This window comes from Eucalyptus grandis, chromosome 7 (genome assembly GCF_016545825.1).
Source record: "Eucalyptus grandis isolate ANBG69807.140 chromosome 7, ASM1654582v1, whole genome shotgun sequence".
NCBI lineage: Eukaryota > Viridiplantae > Streptophyta > Magnoliopsida > Myrtales > Myrtaceae > Eucalyptus > Eucalyptus grandis.
This window is the reverse complement of record NC_052618.1, coordinates 27,406,647-27,424,465: the sequence shown is the minus strand read 5'-3', so window position 1 is coordinate 27,424,465 and position 17,819 is coordinate 27,406,647. Positions and strand designations below refer to the sequence as shown.

General features: G+C 37.6%; 1 pseudogene; it reads left to right on the top strand.

Annotated features, from left to right (window-relative positions):
* The first annotated feature begins 1,950 nt into the window (after positions 1-1,950).
* LOC104427705 lies at positions 1,951-16,361 on the top strand (annotated as a pseudogene).
* The last annotated feature ends 1,458 nt before the right edge of the window (positions 16,362-17,819 follow it).

Below are 17,819 nucleotides of genomic sequence, written 5' to 3'. Positions count from 1 at the left end.
TAGTCGCGGCTAAGAGTTCTAAAGAAAAAACAAAGAAAGAAAAGAAAAGAAATTGAAAAAAAAAAAAAACTATAAACTATGTCTAGTCGTATTACATGAAATGAGTTCTAATCAAAATTGATTAAATGGACTATATTAGCAAAAAGTCGCGGCTAAAGTTCAAAAGAAAGAAAGAAAAGAAAAGAAATTGAAAAAAAAAAAAAAAAAACTATAAACTATGTCCACATCAGAGCTAGTCGTATTATATGAAATGACTTACATTCATGTCAGCAATTTCTAATCAAAATTGATTAAATGGACTATATTAGCAAAATATTAAAATGTTTAAGACTCAATTAGTATAATTTAAAAAGTTTATGATTGAATTGACATAAATACAATAAATTTAGAATTTTTGGGTACTTTCCCACTTCAACTTGTTTTAGATTTTTTTTTTTTTTTTTTGTGTCCTGTCCTTTCTTTTGGTAAAAGCTGCAGAATTGGCCCTAAGGCTGCGTTTGTTTCACGGAAAATGGACCATTGATGGAAAATATTTTCCCGGAAGTTATTTTCCAGGAAAATGGCTATATTTTTCCGGTGTTAGGCTAATTCTTAAATTTTGAGTGGAAAACATTTTCCATTGTTCGTTAACTAATTTTTTTCTTTTTCTTTTTAATTTTTTTAATTTTTTCCTTTTCTTTTCATTCTCCTTCCTCCTTCTTCCTCCTCCTTCCTCCACCGCCGCTCCTCCTTCTTCCTCCTCCTTCCTCCTTCCTCCGCCGCTCCTCCTTCCTCCTTCCTCCGCCGCCGCTCCTCCTTCTTCCTCCGCCGCCGCTCCTCCTTCCTCCTTCCTCCGCCGCCGCTCCTCCTTCTTCCTCCTTCCTCCTTCCTCCTTCCTCCTTCCTCCGCCGCCGCACGCCCGAAGATGGTGAGCCGACCAAGATCTGGCCGACCAAGGTCCGGTCGCCGAAGATCGGCGAGATGGGCGGGGCTCGCCTCGCCCGAGCTCGCCGAGGTCGGCGAGCCGCGAGCTCGCCGGATCGACGGCGGAGCTCGGGCTCCCGATCAAGGCGAGCCCGAGCTCCGCCCAGCATCCGGCGAGCTCACGGCTCGCAGGACCTGGCGAGCTCGAGCGAGGCCCCGGCCCGCCCAACTCGCCGGATCTGGTGAGGCCGAGCTCCGCCCCAAGGCGGCGAGGCTCCACCTCGCCCGATCTGGTGAGGCTCGAGCTCGCCGAGCTCGGGCGAGCCGAGCTTCCATAGATCGGGCTAGGCGGAGCCGCACCGGCCCGAGGCGGAGCTCGCGCTGGCTCGCGACCGCGCCGGCGGCCGGTCGCCCGGCCGCCGGCCGCTGTTGGGGCCGGCCACCGTCCAAGCTAAGGAAGGAAAATAAAAAGGAAAGAAAGAAAAAAAAAAAAAAAAAAAAAGGCAAAGGAAGTTGTGGAAAATGTTTTCCACTTTTCAGAAGTGGAAAACATTTTCCATAGATTTGCATGTAAATTTTATTGTTGATGGAAAATATTTTCCTTGAGTTGTTGATTTTCCGTGAAACGAACACCGGAAAATTCGGAAAATATTTTCCTGGAAGTTATTTTCCATGAAACGAACGCAGCCTAAATTCAAAACCATGGCTTCATTCCAATGCAGACCTCCATGCCACCTTCTCTTCTTGAAGTATAATATGTACTCTCTTCCACTAGTAACAATCACAAATGCAATTATAAATTTTCCAGGGTCAACGGATCAAAAAGTTTTCCAGGAATCTCTGGTTTCGGCCTCCAGGTTTTAAACTCGATGACAACATCAGCAGTTTTAATGAATCAAACCATTAGCTTTAGTACACAAAAGAAGTTGAAAAATTAAAGACCCTCCCAAGAAACTCAGCTATAGGTAGTTGCTGTCACTTGGAACAGCAAAACAAATTAGTCCCTCCCTTTAAAGATCAATACCCACAAAAGAAAAGAAGTTGTCAATGGATGGAGTGCAAACGGGGTTGCCACTGTTTTACCAGCAATTCTGGGCACTCGTGAAGAAGAACATGTGGCTCTCATTGAGGAGCAAGAGGTCAACTTTCCTCAGGCTCTTATCTTCCCTCTTCTTCATCGTCATCTTTTTCTGCAGAAAGAAGGCTTGGGACTCTCGCCTTCGCTCTGTGACCATGTTGAGGAATGAGTTTGATCCTGAAACCCTGGTTATGCCTCCAATCCCTCCATGTGAGGACAAGTTCTTCATGAGACGCCCATGCTTTGACTTTGTTTGGAGTGGAAATAAGAGTGCAAGAATTGCGGGCATTGTGAGTGCCGTCATGGCCAATAATCCTGGCCGTCCAATCCCTTCAAGCAAGGTAATGAAAAATTATCATTCCATGTTCTTGGCTGTCTGCCAAAAAAATTTTATTGGGAGCGTACTCTTTTTTCCCGTGTATACACATCCTCTGACAAACAAATGTTTTTGGCACACATTCTGGGAGGACAAAACTAATCTTGGCAGAGATGGTTATGTAATGACTAATGAGAACATTGGTTTGAAAGACACCACAAGTGCCATAATCTCAAGACGCCGACACTTAAGTCTTGTTATAACTTCAAAACAGTGTACACTTAAGTCGCCACTTTTTTTCGAATGGGACACTTAGTCCACCTCCTATGCGACCTTTCAGGAAATCCTACGTGTGATATTTTATTATTATTATTTGCCTACGTGGCTCGCCGGAGCTCAAATCAAAGATAAAAATTAAAAAAATTAAAAAATTAAAAGTTTTAATTTTAAAAATTGCAATTTCAAAAAATTAAAAAATTTAAAAAAAGAAAATTTAAAAAATTTAATTTTAAAAGAATTTTAAAATTAAAAAAAAAGAACTTTTAAAAATTTTAATTTTAAAAATTATAAAAATTAAAAAAAAAAAATTTAAAAAATTTAATTTTAAAAATTTAAAAAATTTAAAAAAAAAAGAAAATTTTAAAAATTTTAATTTTAAAAAATTTAAAAAAAAATTAAAAAATAAGAAAATTTTAAAAATTTTAATTTTTAAAATTTTTAAATTTTTTTAAAAAAAAGTAAATTATAAAAAATTTAATTTTAAAAAATTTAAAAATTTAAAAAAATAAGAAAATTTTAAAAATTTTAATTTTAAAAAATTTTAAAAATTAAAAAAATTTTAATTTTAAAAATTTTAAAAATTAAAAAAATTTTAATTTTAAAAATTTTAAAAAATAAGAAAATTTTAAAATTTTAATTTTAAAACATTTTAAAAATAAAAAAATAAAAATTTAATTTAAAAAAATTTTAAAAAAAAAATAAGAAAATTTTAAAAATTTTAATTTTAAAACTTTAATTTTAAAAAATTAAAAAAAATTTTAAAAATAAGAAAATTTTAAAAATTTTAATTTAAAAAAATTAAAAAATTTTAAAAAATTAAAAAATTTTAAAAACTTAAAAGATTAAAAAAAGGGGGGCGGCGGCGGTGGAGGTGGCGGCGGTGAGGGAGCCGTCGGCGGCGGTGAGGGAGCCGCCCGTTCGGCCTCCCACCCCCCTTTTTTATAACTTTTTTATAATTTTTTTATAATTTTTCTTAATTTTTTAAAATTTTTATAATTTTTCTTAATTTTTAAAATTTTCTTAATTTTAAAATTTTCTTAATTTTTAAATTTTTTTTAAATTTTCTTATTTTTTAAATTTTTTTTTTAATTTTCTAATTTTTCTTAATTTTTAAAATTTTTAAATTTTTCTTAATTTTTAAAATTTTTAAATTTTTAAATTTTTCTTAATTTTTAAAATTTTTAAATTTTCTTAATTTTTAAAAATTTTCTTAATTTTTAAAATTTTTAAATTTTCTTAATTTTAAAAATTTTCTTAATTTTTTAAATTTTTTAAATTTTTCTTATTTTTTTAAAATTTTTGAATATTTTAAATCTAATTTAATTAATTTATATACTATTATTTACACGTAGACGTTGAAACAGCGTCGTTTTGCATTTTCTCCGCCACGTCAACATGCAAAACGACGCCGTTTTGGACCGAGCTCGCCGGAAAATCGCCACGTCAGCCATTTGGCCGGATTTTCGCCGGAGTGGCACTTAAGTGTCCCATTTTACTCCGATGATGGCACTTAAGTGTACCATTTTAAAGTTATGGCACTTAAGTGTCCCGGCGTGCCAAGTTATGGCACTCCAGGTGTCCCGCACTCAGAACATTGGTTTGAAAGAAATGTTGAAGTAATATTTGCGCCTTCCCAATTTGGTGATCATGTATACTTGTTTTGAAATTGAAAATTCGTGTTTTGGTACAAAACCTGTATGATCAGATGACGAGATGACGAACTGTGCATTTTGTGTATCCGAAGGTTCTATCATTTGGAACGACTGAGGAAGTGGATGCGTGGTTGTATAGTAATTGTATGCCTTGGAGCTTTGCATTTCACGGATGATGTTTTTATTATTGTGATGGGCCTAAGTTGGCCCGTCCGCCCATAATGGGCCTAAAAGCCCGGCCCAGAATATTAGGGCCCATGGATGGAGGGATATAATGAAGGGACACGTTTCCTTTTGAAGGGAACGTATTTAAGGGAGAAAAGAGAGGGAGGAACATACCTTTTGGCATAACGTACGTCCCTCCTCCCTCTCTCCCTCAAAAACGCTCCAAAAAGAAAAACAGTAAGCAAATGGCCGACGCTCTCTTCCCTTCTAGGCAAATTTGCGTCATTGGATCGAACGGGACCAATTTATCTTCCTCATATTGGCGTCGATGTTTAATCTGTGGCTAACAAGGTACGTTTAATTCTGTGATGTGCCTTAGGATCAGTGATGCATGTGTTTTTCCCGGGCTCGTCTTCCGCACAAGTTTAGGGGTTCGATTTAGTGTCGAATCAGATTTTAGGAAATCCGACAATCCTAACATTGGTATTAGAGCTGTAATTCTTGTTTCCCAATCCTTTTCCATGTTTTTCCCGACCCCTTTTATGTTTATGGATGATTTTTTTATTAATTTTCGTGAAATTAATCGGCCGACACCGATCGGGGCAAAAAATCCCGACACCCGAGCACTGTTCATCCATTTTTTTTCGAGTTTCTGTAACTCAAAATCGATTTCTGATGGCGTTGGGTGGAAGGTCTCATCGAGACAATCACGACGAGTGGTGGAACGCCGCCAAAGGCCGCCGGACGCGCCCCCACGCGCAGCCGAAACGAACCGGCGTCTTAGGCGCGTGCGTTGCACGCGCCGATTCGCAGGGGAAGGTGCGTGCGTCGCCCCCGCGCGCGCAACTAATGCGCGCACATGCGAAGTGCGCGGTCGACGCCAGCTGACGTCATCGTGACATCAGCTGCACGCGTGCCGCACATGCCGGTCGATCGGTCCGACCCGGCCCAACCGATTCGATCAGACCGGTCCGACCGGCCCGCCCGACCCGACTAACCATTGATGACCGTTGACTACCGTTGACCGTTGACTTTGACCGTTGACCAAAAAAAAAAGGAAAAGAATGTGTTTCTTTTTCCAAATTAAGTCTATGAGGATTATATGTAATCCCTTATTTGTTCTGCATTTGTTGCAGAAACAATGCCTCCCCTTAGGTTGCGCACACCTGTTCGCGCAATTACCGATGAGCAAAAGGAAAGGCTTTCTAAATTGATAGCTGAGCTAACTAATCATCGATGGGAGAGTGGTGACTTAATTGATCACGTTATTGAAGTCAGCGGGAAAATTCAAAAGGTCATATAGAATAGTCGTCCCATGCCACAGTCTGAGATGGTGCGATTTTTTATAAACACCTTTCCACAAGAATAGCAAGGAGTGTTGAATCGCATATGGGATGTCAACAAAGCCGCTTCATATAGGAAAATTGTGATGAATTTTATAGATGATTATTATTGGATTGTTACAAGGGAAAAGATCAAGAAATTGAACAAAAGAGTATCTTTCCCAGTTCGTGTATTGACTTGGTGTTAGATGTATTGGCTGGTCTTTGTTTAGTGTGCTTTGTGGACATCTTATGTAATGTTTACTACCTGATTGTTGTTGATGCGGCAACTGATATGTTAGTTGTATTGTGTGAAAGCATTATTATTCTATTGGATGTCAAATATTATTTACTTTCTGTTAGTGTTAACTGCTGTGGGTAATTCATAGAAGTTTTTTGTAAATTCATAGAATTTATTTTGCATAAGACAATTATATTAATGATAGTTTTAAGTTAGGATTTTTGAAGGATGATTGGAAACATGTGACCTTTTGATTCTGAAATCTTACTTGAAATTGTTCATTAATATGATGAGTCTGTGCAAAATGAATGCATAAATGATAGGCATTAATAATTCGTGCATATATGTCTAATGTGTTCAGATCAATGGCTTCAGCCACAAATAGCATAGTTGTCGAGCTGAGCAAAGGTGCAAAGCTCAATGGCGATAACTATGAAATATGGCACATGAAAATCCAATATGTGCTGGAAGAGCAAGAGGCACTAGAAGTTCTTAACCTGACCATGATAGAACCTGAAGAAGGAAACACTGCACAGCACAAGAGAGATAAGGAAGCATTTACTGCCTGGAAAAGAAAGAGCTCTCTTGCTCGCATTACGTTGCTGAGTAGCATGGAAAATGACGTCATGCGAGAGTTCAGGCGTTTTGAGAATGCCAAGGAAATGTGGGAAGCATTGGCAGCAAGATTTAGTCATACTTCGGTGACCATACTGAGGCAGCTCACTATTAGGTTTGACTCTTATAAGAAGCCTCATGGTCAGACCATGAAGTAACATCTTAGAAAGATGTCAAACATGATAAATGAGCTGAAAGATGCTGGCCATGTCCTGACTGATGAATAGCAAGTGCAAGCAGTAATTCGTTCCTTGCCTCAGAGTTGGGAGCATATGAAGGTGCACCTAACCCATAATAAAAATATCAAAACCTTTGAGGATGCAGTGTGTCATCTTGAGCTGGAAGATGACCGCCTCTTGGTGGCTAAGCCGGAAGCTGAAATCTATCATGCTGGTTCTAGATCACATGGAGCTTCGAGCTCCAAGCGCAAACGTCCTAACTGGTTTGATAAAGGGAAAGGCAAGGAAGCAAGTCATTCGGGGAATAAACCTAAGCTTAACCAACATGAAAGAGGAAAGCATCCTCGAATGAAGAAGCTTACAAGGGTAAAGTGTTACAATTGTAACAAGAATGGTCACTATGCTCGCGACTGTCGTGAGCCAAAGAAGGTATACACCCCTTGTACTTTTTAGAACTTTGCTTTTGTGTCAAGTTATGTATTCTTAACTGAGTCTAATCCTTTGTGGACTGTGGATTCAGGAGTGACAGACCATGTAGCGAAGGATAGAGAATCCTTCGTGGAATTTCGACGAGTACCAACTGAAACTAAGTGGATCTATGTGGGAAACAACTCTAGAGCTGAAGTGAAAGAAATTGGCACCTGCTAACTGAACATGCATGGTGGACACACTTTGTTCCTACATGATGTATTGTATGCTCCGAAGATTCGTCGGAATTTAGTGTCTGTTTTGTTGGTTAAATTAAGTTTTAATATGAACTTCTATAATAGAGGTGTGGATTTGTTTTTCGATAAAAATTACTATGGTTGTGGTTATTTTCTAGATGGTTTCATTGTATTATATATTGACTATGTTAATGCAAATGTTTGTTATTCCCTTCTCACGTCTCATAATTCATATGATAATGATGTGAATGTGTGGCATGATAGACTTGATCATATTGGCCAACAACGTATGAATAGACTAGCCAAAGATGGCTTGTTGGGCAACATTGAAAAAGTCGATTTGCCCATATGTAAGCATTGCCTAGTAGGGAAAACGACAAGGAAACCATTTGGAAAAGGTAAAAGAGCTTAATTTCCTCTGCATTTAATCCATTCTAACGTCTGTGGTCCAATGAATGTGAGAGGAATGCATGGGGCTGTTTATTTCATCACTTTTATAGATGATTATACTCGATTCAGATATGTCTATTTGATTTCTCATAAATCTGAAGCATTGAGTTGTTTCAAAAGGTTTATGAACTTGGTAGAAAATCAATTAGACAAGAAAATATAAGTATTAAGATCCGATCGAGGTCGAGAATATTTATCTGATGAGTTCAGAAAATTATGTGATGAAAAAGGAATAGAAAGACAGTTGTCTATTCCATATACTCCTCAACAAAATGGTATTGCGGAAAGAAGAAACAGAACCCCACTGGAAATAGTTAGGTCCATAATGGCGCATGCTAACTTACCTATCACTTTTTAGAATGATACATTGTTAACTGCTGCCTATATACTTAACCGAGTGCCTTCCAAATCAGTTATTTCCACTCCATATGAGTTATGGACAGGTAGAAAATCGGACTTAAGTTTTCTTAAGTCATGGGGTTGTGCTGCCTATACTCATGAGTCCTCTCACAAGTTTGGGAAATTGGGTCCTAGAGGAAAGAAGAGTATTTTCATAAGATATTCCGAACACTCGAAAGGGTATGTGTTCATAGGTGAGCAGGAAAGTGGGAGTATAACTGAATTTGAATCACGAGATGTCACATTCTTAGATGATGAATTTCCTAAGAAATGCGAAATAGGGGAAGATTACTCCATATTTAAAATCTTAGATCAAAATAATGATATTAGTGGAGTTCGTCCAAGTGGAAGTAATATGAGAAATGATGAATTGAATTCAACTCATTCTCAATTACAACCACATGATGAGACGACATCATCATTATCTAATCCTAGTGGGAGCATAATGGGGAATGATGTGCAAAGTGTACAATCTCCCATACGGCGAACAAGTCGCCAAAGTATTCCCCGTCGACGTTTTGACATTGAAGGGGAAACTTTTATGATTGCTCCACAAGATGAGGATGAGCCAAGAAATATTAATGAGGCTCTGAATTGCCCTAGTAAGGAAAAATGGATTCATGCAATGGAAGAGGAGATTGAGTCAATGAAGTCAAACCAAGTTTGGGAACTGGTTGATCTTCCAAAATAACGCAAAGTTATTGGGAACAAGTGGGTTCTCAAAATAAAGCAAAAAGCTGATGGCTCGATAGAAAGGCATAAGGCTCGCCTTATGGCGAAGGGGTATAATCAACAGGAATGAATTGATTATGAAGAAACATTTTCTCTTGTAGTGAGATTTACCTCGATTCGCATTGTTTTGGCAATAGTGGCTAGTATGGATTTGAGTTACATCATATGGATGTAAAGACTGCTTTCCTCAATGGAGAATTAGAGGAAGAAATATATATGGAGCAACCTATTGGTTTCATTAAAGAAGGCCAAGAAGGAAAGGTATGTCGACTTTTGAGATCGATATACGGCCTTAAGCAGTCATCGAGACAATGGTATATACGTTTTCATAATGCCATAATGGCATATGACTTTACAATGATAGATGAGGATCATTGTGTATATATTAAAAGATCCAAAGATCAATTTGTGATTATATCATTATATGTTGATGATATACTAATTGCCGGAAGTAATATGGAGTTTGTTAATATTGTCAAGAGTCGGTTGTCTTCCAACTTTGAGATGAAGGATATGGGTGAGGCTACATACATTCTTGGAGTTAAGATTTCAAGAGATCGTCCGAAGAGATCGTTATCTCTTTCGCAAGAAACATATATAAATAAGGTTCTTAAACGATTTCGTATGCAAGATTGTAAACCCATAGACACTCCTATTGCAAAAGGTGAAGGATTGAGCCATAGACTGTGTCCAAGGATTCCACAAGAGAATGAACAAATGAAACATGTTCCTTATGCTAGTGTTGTTGGGAGCTTGATGTACACTATGATGTGTACAAGACCTGACATATGTTTTGCAGTTGGAATTGTGAGTAGATACCAATCCAACCCAGGTCAAGCACATTGGAAGGCCGTTAAGAGAATACTGAGGTATCTGAAAGGAACTGCTGATTACAAGTTGAATTACCAAGGAAATGATCTGCGACTCGAAGGCTATTCAGATGCTAATTGGGGATGAGATTTAGATGAAAGAAAATCTACCTCTGGATTTGCTTTCTTACTGAATAATGGCGTCATATCATGGAGCAGTAAGAAGCAAATGTGTATAGTCTTGTCCACGATGGAAGCTGAGTTCGTAGCATTATCAGCAGTGATACAAGAAGGAGTTTGGCTTAAGAGATTTTTGGATTATTTAGGTGTTATTGAGATAGCTGCAAATCCATTATTGGTTAACTATGATAGCCAAGCAGCTATAGCGTACACCAAAGATCCAAAATATCATGGCAAGACCAAACATATAGATACCAAGTATAACTTTGTCAAATATATGGTTGCACGAAAAGATGTGAACTTACAATACATATCTACGTATAGAATGGTAGCAGATCCTATGACAAAGCCAATACCTAGAGATGTGTTTTGTGGTCATGTAAAATCTCTAGGATTGCGTAGAGTCTGATGTACTAGATTGTAATTTCCTTGAGTTGTTCACATTTATGAACTAGTGTTTTTTCATTATTAATGCCTATGAATCTTTGTTTGATATTTATGCATCTTAATACTCAGTGCATTACTTTAAGTTGAGAAAGTATGTCGGACAGATATAAGATTGGCCCACTCACACGGATAATCGCCTCTATTTACTATGTGATAAATAGAGATGAGACGGTTTTTAAGCTTATTATCTAGGTGATAATCAAGAGCTCAAGCTTAAAATATATTTATCGCCTTAACTGGGTGTTAAGATGAAGACACAATATTTACTATGTCCGAAAGTAAAATAACCCACATATTTTACTTTATCTGTCTATGATGCCAGATGTGAGTTCTAATGAATTTTATGAATGAGTAGATATGTGAACTCAAGTTAGACATTGGGTATGTCTGAACTATCATCTGTACGGTATTAAAGGTGTAGACATACGTTCCATGGGAAATAAGTTTATACTGTAATACGTATTTCATACTACGTATGCATGAGACGACCAATAAGAGTGGCAAAAAGTTTGATCTCAACTTTTATGCCGTGTGAGACTCTTGAGGAAAAGAGTTCCTCAATTTTTAGTGCCCTCATGACTTTTACTTATTCTCAAAATTTCTATTTAGTATTTGTTATCTTAGGATGTTGCCAATGGTCATGAGTTGATTCGATCTAATGGGACATTTCTAGAAAAGTAAGCTGAACTAAAATTGAGAGTTTGAAGAAAAGAGGAAGATCGAATTTGGAGAATCAAATTGTAGTTTTGTATTCATTGGTCAACCAATTATGACTGTCTTTGGGATAATCATAATTGTGAATACAATATATATATATATAATTATATATTTAAAAGAGATCAAGAGAGATATAAATGTGATTAATCAATCTAGGGTACTGCATACTAAATCTACTCAGAGTGTGATGCCCATTATGAGCTGCTATATATTCCTAACAAATATATAGCAACGAGCTCTCAAAGTATGCTGGTCGCACGGATTATTCACCGGTATGAATGTTGAAGAGAGGTAAAGAAAATCTTGTTCGGCCCACTATGTGCAAGTGGGAGATGATGTTTTTATTATTGTGATGAGCCTAAGTTGGCCCGTCCGCCTATGATAGGCCTAAAAGCCCAGCCCAGAATATTAGGGCCCATGGATGGAAGGATATGATGAAGGGACACGTTTCCTTTTGGAGGGAACGTATTTAAGGGAGAAAATAGAGGGAGGAACGTACCTTTTGGCATAACGTACGTCCATCCTCCCTCTCTCCCTCGAAAACGCTCCAAAAAGAAAAACAGTAAACAAACGGCCGACGCTCTCTTCCCTTCTCGGCAAATTCGCGTCATCGGATCGAACGGGACCAGTTTCTCTTCCTCATATCAGCGTCGGTGTTTAATCTGTGGCTAACAAGGTACGTTCAATTCTGTGATGTGCCTTAAGATCGGTGATGCATGTGTTTTTTCCGGACTCGTCTTCCACATAAGTTTAGGGGTTCGATTTAGTATCGAATCCGGTTTTAGGGAATCCGACAATCCCAACAACGGAAATGAACATCAGCATCATCCAGTATGGCATACAAACTAAGTCCACTCCAGTTAAAAAGTGAATTATCTTTGAGGATCCCACTTTTAAGTTTCATATACATATTCAGATTGCGGCTGAGCAGGGAATTGCGCAGTCTCTTATTGGAGGTATCCAATCCTTGCATTGCTTCAATGTGTAGTCTTTTATTCTTGAAGAGATTGGACCTGTTCTTTGTTATGGCTCCTGAAATTTCACTTTGCAGATTCAAACTTTAGTTGGGCTGTTGGGCTGAAGGAATTTGCACACCTTGCAGTTGAGCTTTTCTCCGCAGTTGCCATTGCAGGGCCAACATTCTTCCTTGCAATCGCCATGTTTAGCTTTGTAATTCAGATCAGTTCTTTGATCACAGAGAAGGAGCTAAAACTCCACCAGGTCCTGCCTTTGAACACTATTGGGCTTACAGAATCTTAGCATTGTTTTGCACCTATAGAGCATTCACCTTCACTTTTCATTTATTTGTTTGTTGCAGACAATGACCTTGATGGGCCTTTATGACACTGCATATTGGCTTTAATGGCTCACTTGGGAGGCTATTATAACCATTCTTTCTTCATTGTTCATACTCCTCTTTGGGATGATGTTTCATTTTTATTTTTTCTTGAATAACAGCTTCACTATCGTGTTCCTGTTGTTCTTCCTCTTCCAACTCAATATGGTATGATGGGTCTTATGCCACATTATATTGCACTATTTATTTGAGGCAACAGAGTGAAAGGACATGGCCTCATATCTTGACATGGTCTTCTCTGTTACTAGATTGGCTTTGCCTTCATGTTGTCAGCCTTCATTAGCCAGGCCTCTTCGTCCACAACTGTGGGTTTCTTTATATTTATTATCGGCTTTCTAACTCGGGCAAGATATTCTCACTACCCGATATACTGATATTGTAGCAGAATAGTTATTTTTGGAATCATCGCCTTTGGCTCTCGCAGAATGTCACTGCATTTGGATTTTCCTACAGTCAAAAGTTTGGTTATGCTTACAGAACCATCTGGTCACTCTTTCCACCTAATCTTCTTGCTGAAGCTCTGGTGCTGCTTTCTGATGCAACTTCCACCTGTGAAGATCCTGGAATTAGCTGGAGTGGGCATGCAAAATGCGCACCAAGCGACACAGAATGAGTGATATCAATTGTATGTAGTATCTCAGAGGCTTAAAAGCTTTGACATTAACACTCGGTCAGTTTAATATCTGCTGAGCAGTTTTCGCTTTGTTTTCTTCTCATCTTACATCATACTAAGGCACATTCACCTCTTTTTTCTACTCCTGTCTAAAAGAATGACATCTATATATGGCTCACAGCAACCTTTTTTGTGTGGTTTATATTGGCTATCCATTTTGATGATATAATCCCAAATGCATCTGTTGTGAGGAAGCCAATGCTTTATTTGTTAAATCCTGCTCACTGGACAGGGAAAGGTGGAAGGTAAAGTTTGAAATTTCTGATGTGCAGGCATGCTTCCTCCTTATACTTGTTTTATGACATAGCCTTTCCTGTCTTGACAGAGGGTGGCATTTGTAGTTGCATTGGTCCAGTTCCCTCATTGGAGGATGTTACTCCAGATGACGAAGATGTTCTTGAAGAGGAAAGTATTGTGAAAGCACGAGCAAAAGAAGGCTTAGTTGATCCTAATGTTGCAGTACAGATACATGGCCTTGGGAAGACTTATCCTCGGATTAGCCAATATGACTGCTGTAAATGCGAAAGGACATCCACTTACCATGCCATTAAGGTAACTAAGCACTTCTAGCTATCTGTGCCTATTTCCTTTAATAATTGCTCAACTTATGCTGTACCATGTCAGTACGAAATTATCAGATGACAGGTATGACACTGGCCACAAGTATCCCGTGTAACTGGCTTTATGCTTGGATAGGGTAACCGCCATTACATTTATATTATCTGTAGGGGCCGAGGGTTAAATTTGCTAAAGATCAGCTGTTTTGTCTTCTTGGACCCAGTGGCGCTGGAAAGACTATAATAATAAGTTGTTTGACGGGAATCACCCCAGTTACTAGGGGAGATGGTAATAACTTTTACTTGACTTTGTTCTTTTGGTGTCGTACAAAAATTTTGTATCAATAACTAGGTGCATACTGTCATATTGCTCTCTTGTGTTAACAGCTTTGATGTATGGTTACTCAACCAGAAATTTGGTTGGCATGTCAAACATCAGAAAAATCATTAGAGTTTGTCCTCAGGTTAACCTTTCTTCTCCGTGATTGTCACCTTTGCATCCAAGTTCAAACAGAAAAGGAGCATAATTATGCTAGGTAGCTTTGGCAGTATGGTAATTATCCTAGAAACTTGTTGATTGCAGTTTGATATCATTTGGGATTTTTTGACTCGTGAAGAGCATCTATCCTTCTTTGCAAATATAAAAGGGCTCTCCCCTGCTTCAATCAAATCAGTTCATGCTCCTAACTTCCTCTATGGAACTTGCGAATCTGCTTCTAAAATTGTCTTTTTTAAGGGTCCATTCGTTTCGCGGATAATGAGTCATTTCCGGAAAATATTTTCCTAAAAGTCATTTTCCAAGAAAATGATAATATTTTCTAGTGTTCGGCTAAAACCTGAAAATATTTCGGAAAATATTTTCCGGTGTTCGATAAGGAAAATATTTTCTGCTCCCCAGATTGGCGAGCACGAGTGTCAAGCTTGAGATTCGCCAGATCGATGAGCGCGAGTTTGAGATCAATGAGCTTGAGGTTCGTCTAGTCCGACGACTAGCCAAGAAAGAAGAAAATGGGAAACAAAGAAAAGAAAAGAAAAAAAAAAACTAAAAAAAAAAAGAAAAGAAAGAGAAAATTAAAAATAATTTGAATTAAAAACGAAAAAGAAAATTAAAAAATAATTCGAATAAAAAAAGAAAAGAAGAAATGGGGATTGTAAAGGTGTGAGATAGGAGAGATCAAGTGAGGAAAATGTTTTCCACTTTTCAAAAGTGGAAAAGATTTTCCCCTACTTTAGAAGATTTTTTTTCCTTTGATGGAAAACATTTTCCCTAAGGAATTCATTTTCCATGAAACGAACACCGGAAAATTCAGAAAATGTTTTCCCAAAAATTATTTTCAGCGAAACAAACGGAGTCTAAATGTTGAAAAGAATTGGGAGAGAGGGCTGGAGATTATTTGGAAGTTCTGTGAGGTTTAAACAGCTACATTTCTTGGTCAAGCAGGATGATGTTCTTGTAACTTCTATCTCATTTGACATATGCATGATATTGTATTGTCACCGAAAAGTTAGACTTGGTCCTCCTTTGAAAGTTAACACCATTCTATCTTATGCGGCACTATCAGCGGCAAGATTTTCCTGGTCCTCAGTCAAGTGTATGGTTTGCCAATTGCGCCTGTTGTACTTTTTTTTTCTTCTTCTTCTTCTTTTTTTTTGGTTGAAAATAGCAATTAACTGCCCAAGATTGTCATGGGAGCACTGTCATTCAACTGATAACTTTTAGCTTTTGTATCTTAAAGTGTAATCCATCACTACCGTATAGATTCAGCCAATCTTTGAAATGCTAGTTTTTACATTGTTTTTGGTGAAGAACTTCTCTATGGAGATATCAAGATTGTTTTCCTCATAATACTCCTTTTTCGCTTTTTCTAACACAGTTTAGATGCTTTCAACAAAAATAATTTGCGGAGTTCCAAGATAGACAGGGAGAGTTTAGCATAGCAGATGTCCAGCTTGTTTTGACGACACTTGAGGAAGTTTTCCTGAATAATGCATGGTAGGCAGAGCTAGAAAATGCTGTAGCTGAACGCAGCTTGATGACGCCAACTTTGACATCTGGAACCTTAGTCCAGGTGAGAAACTAACTACGAGGAAAATCCCATACGGTATAGGCTACACCGTTAATGAAGTCATTCCCTAATGCCATTTGTACTAGAAGACTGTATTGGCCCCTCTATTGAAGTTCTAATCGACTTGTGGAAAACTGACTAAAGACTTACTTCATCAGCCTGACAAAACCCTTTGTTCTTATACTGCAAGTTGGTTCAGATCCCAGTGGGAGCTCGATTTGCGGGGATTCCCGGAATGGAATCTGCTGAGCATCCTAGAGACATTATGGTTGAGATGCATTGGGATCAAGATGGATCCGGTGCTCTTTGTATTTCTGGACACTCTTCAGAAATGCCAATTCCTCAATCGGCTCAGCTACCAGCTACTTCAGCAGCAAATTCGTGTTGTCACTTCTGGGGTCGCACGGGTCAAGTTCACAGGATCATGCTGGACCCAGATCGAATGACTACTGTAGTTTTGATTGAGTTCCTCAATGACTTATTCTTCAGAAATGCCAATACCTCAATGACTACTGTAGTTTTGATTGACTACTCTTCAGAAATGCCAATTCCTCAATGACTTATTCTTGCAGTTTTGATTGAGTTCCTGTAGAAGTGTTACTTCTTCGGTAGGGTTTTCCAATCAGCAGTGCAATTTCAGCATCCTATAGAGTTGCTTCAGCTTAGGAGATATTCGGTCGATTGTGTAGCTTTACAAAATGTTTCTGGATCAATTTATAGTACCACTCTCCACAAAATATAATAAAGTCGGATGCACTTTCTCTACATTTTATTTGTTGTAAAAAGACATGGTGGTCTAGTCATTCTCGAATATTCTATGTGACACACAGCCGCATCAACGATTTCTGACGAAAATTAATCAAATGAATACTATTGAAATTTCGTGCAAAAGTTTAAAACTCAATTGGCAAAATTAGAAAGTTCATGACTCCATTGGCATTCATATAATAAGTTTAAGACTAATGAAGAAATTCCCCCCATTTTCCATCACAAGCATGTATATTATCCTAGCTATGTTGGCGACAATGAGCGAGACATTTGAATGAATTAAGGTGACTAATACTTACATATAGTCTCATTAATTTAAATCTATGTTGCACTTGGTAGATATTGTTTCCATGGAAAAGATATGCAATATGATATCATTAATTTTCTGAAATTCGCATATATGATGGTACTTCCAGGTCAACGATTTGACTCAACTTTCCCTTATTTGCGTCAACAATTTCGTTTTCATCTAAGTTGGTGCGACTCATCGGTCTATGGCTAACACTAGATCCATTGAAATGCTTGTATCACTCCGAAAAAAGAAAATGAAATGGCTCAATTAACTCAGTAGATCAAGTCACTACCAACCCACTTAGGGGGAACTATACAAACGGTCTTTAACTTATTGTACGACAACAAATTCAGTCATAAAATTTTTAATTTGATCAATTAAACCTAAACCTTTTTACAATTTTCCACTATCATCACTCGAGCTAATTTTGAATGAAAATGGCTAACGTGGTAGTCTAATCAACACCGATCATCCTATGTTGTATGACTAGCTCTAACATGAAATATTTTTGTAATTTTTAAAAAAAATTGCTTTCTTTCTTTTTTTCCTTTCCTTTTCCTTTTACCTTTTTTCCTAATTCCCTTTTCTTGTCGCCAAGTCTTGAAGATGGCCAGCAGAGGTGGACGGCCACAATCAAGAGCCTCAACACCTTGGCTGGCCCTCGCTAGATTTGGGTGAGGAGAGGGTCCTAAAACTCTCGCTTATAACCGGAAATCGGGTAAGAGTGATAATAAAAATAAAAAAAAAAGGAAAAAGAAAAGGATAAAAAATGAGAATTTATTTGATAAAATTGCAAAAATTGACAAAGGCATTGATATACAGCTAAAATTGGATGAAAAAAGCTACATTGACAAATTATTTAAAAATGTAGAACTAAATTGGCCAAATTGAAAATATTAAGAATCTAAATTGACCGTCGTATAGTAAATTTAAAATTTTTTGGACAAAATTTTTTTA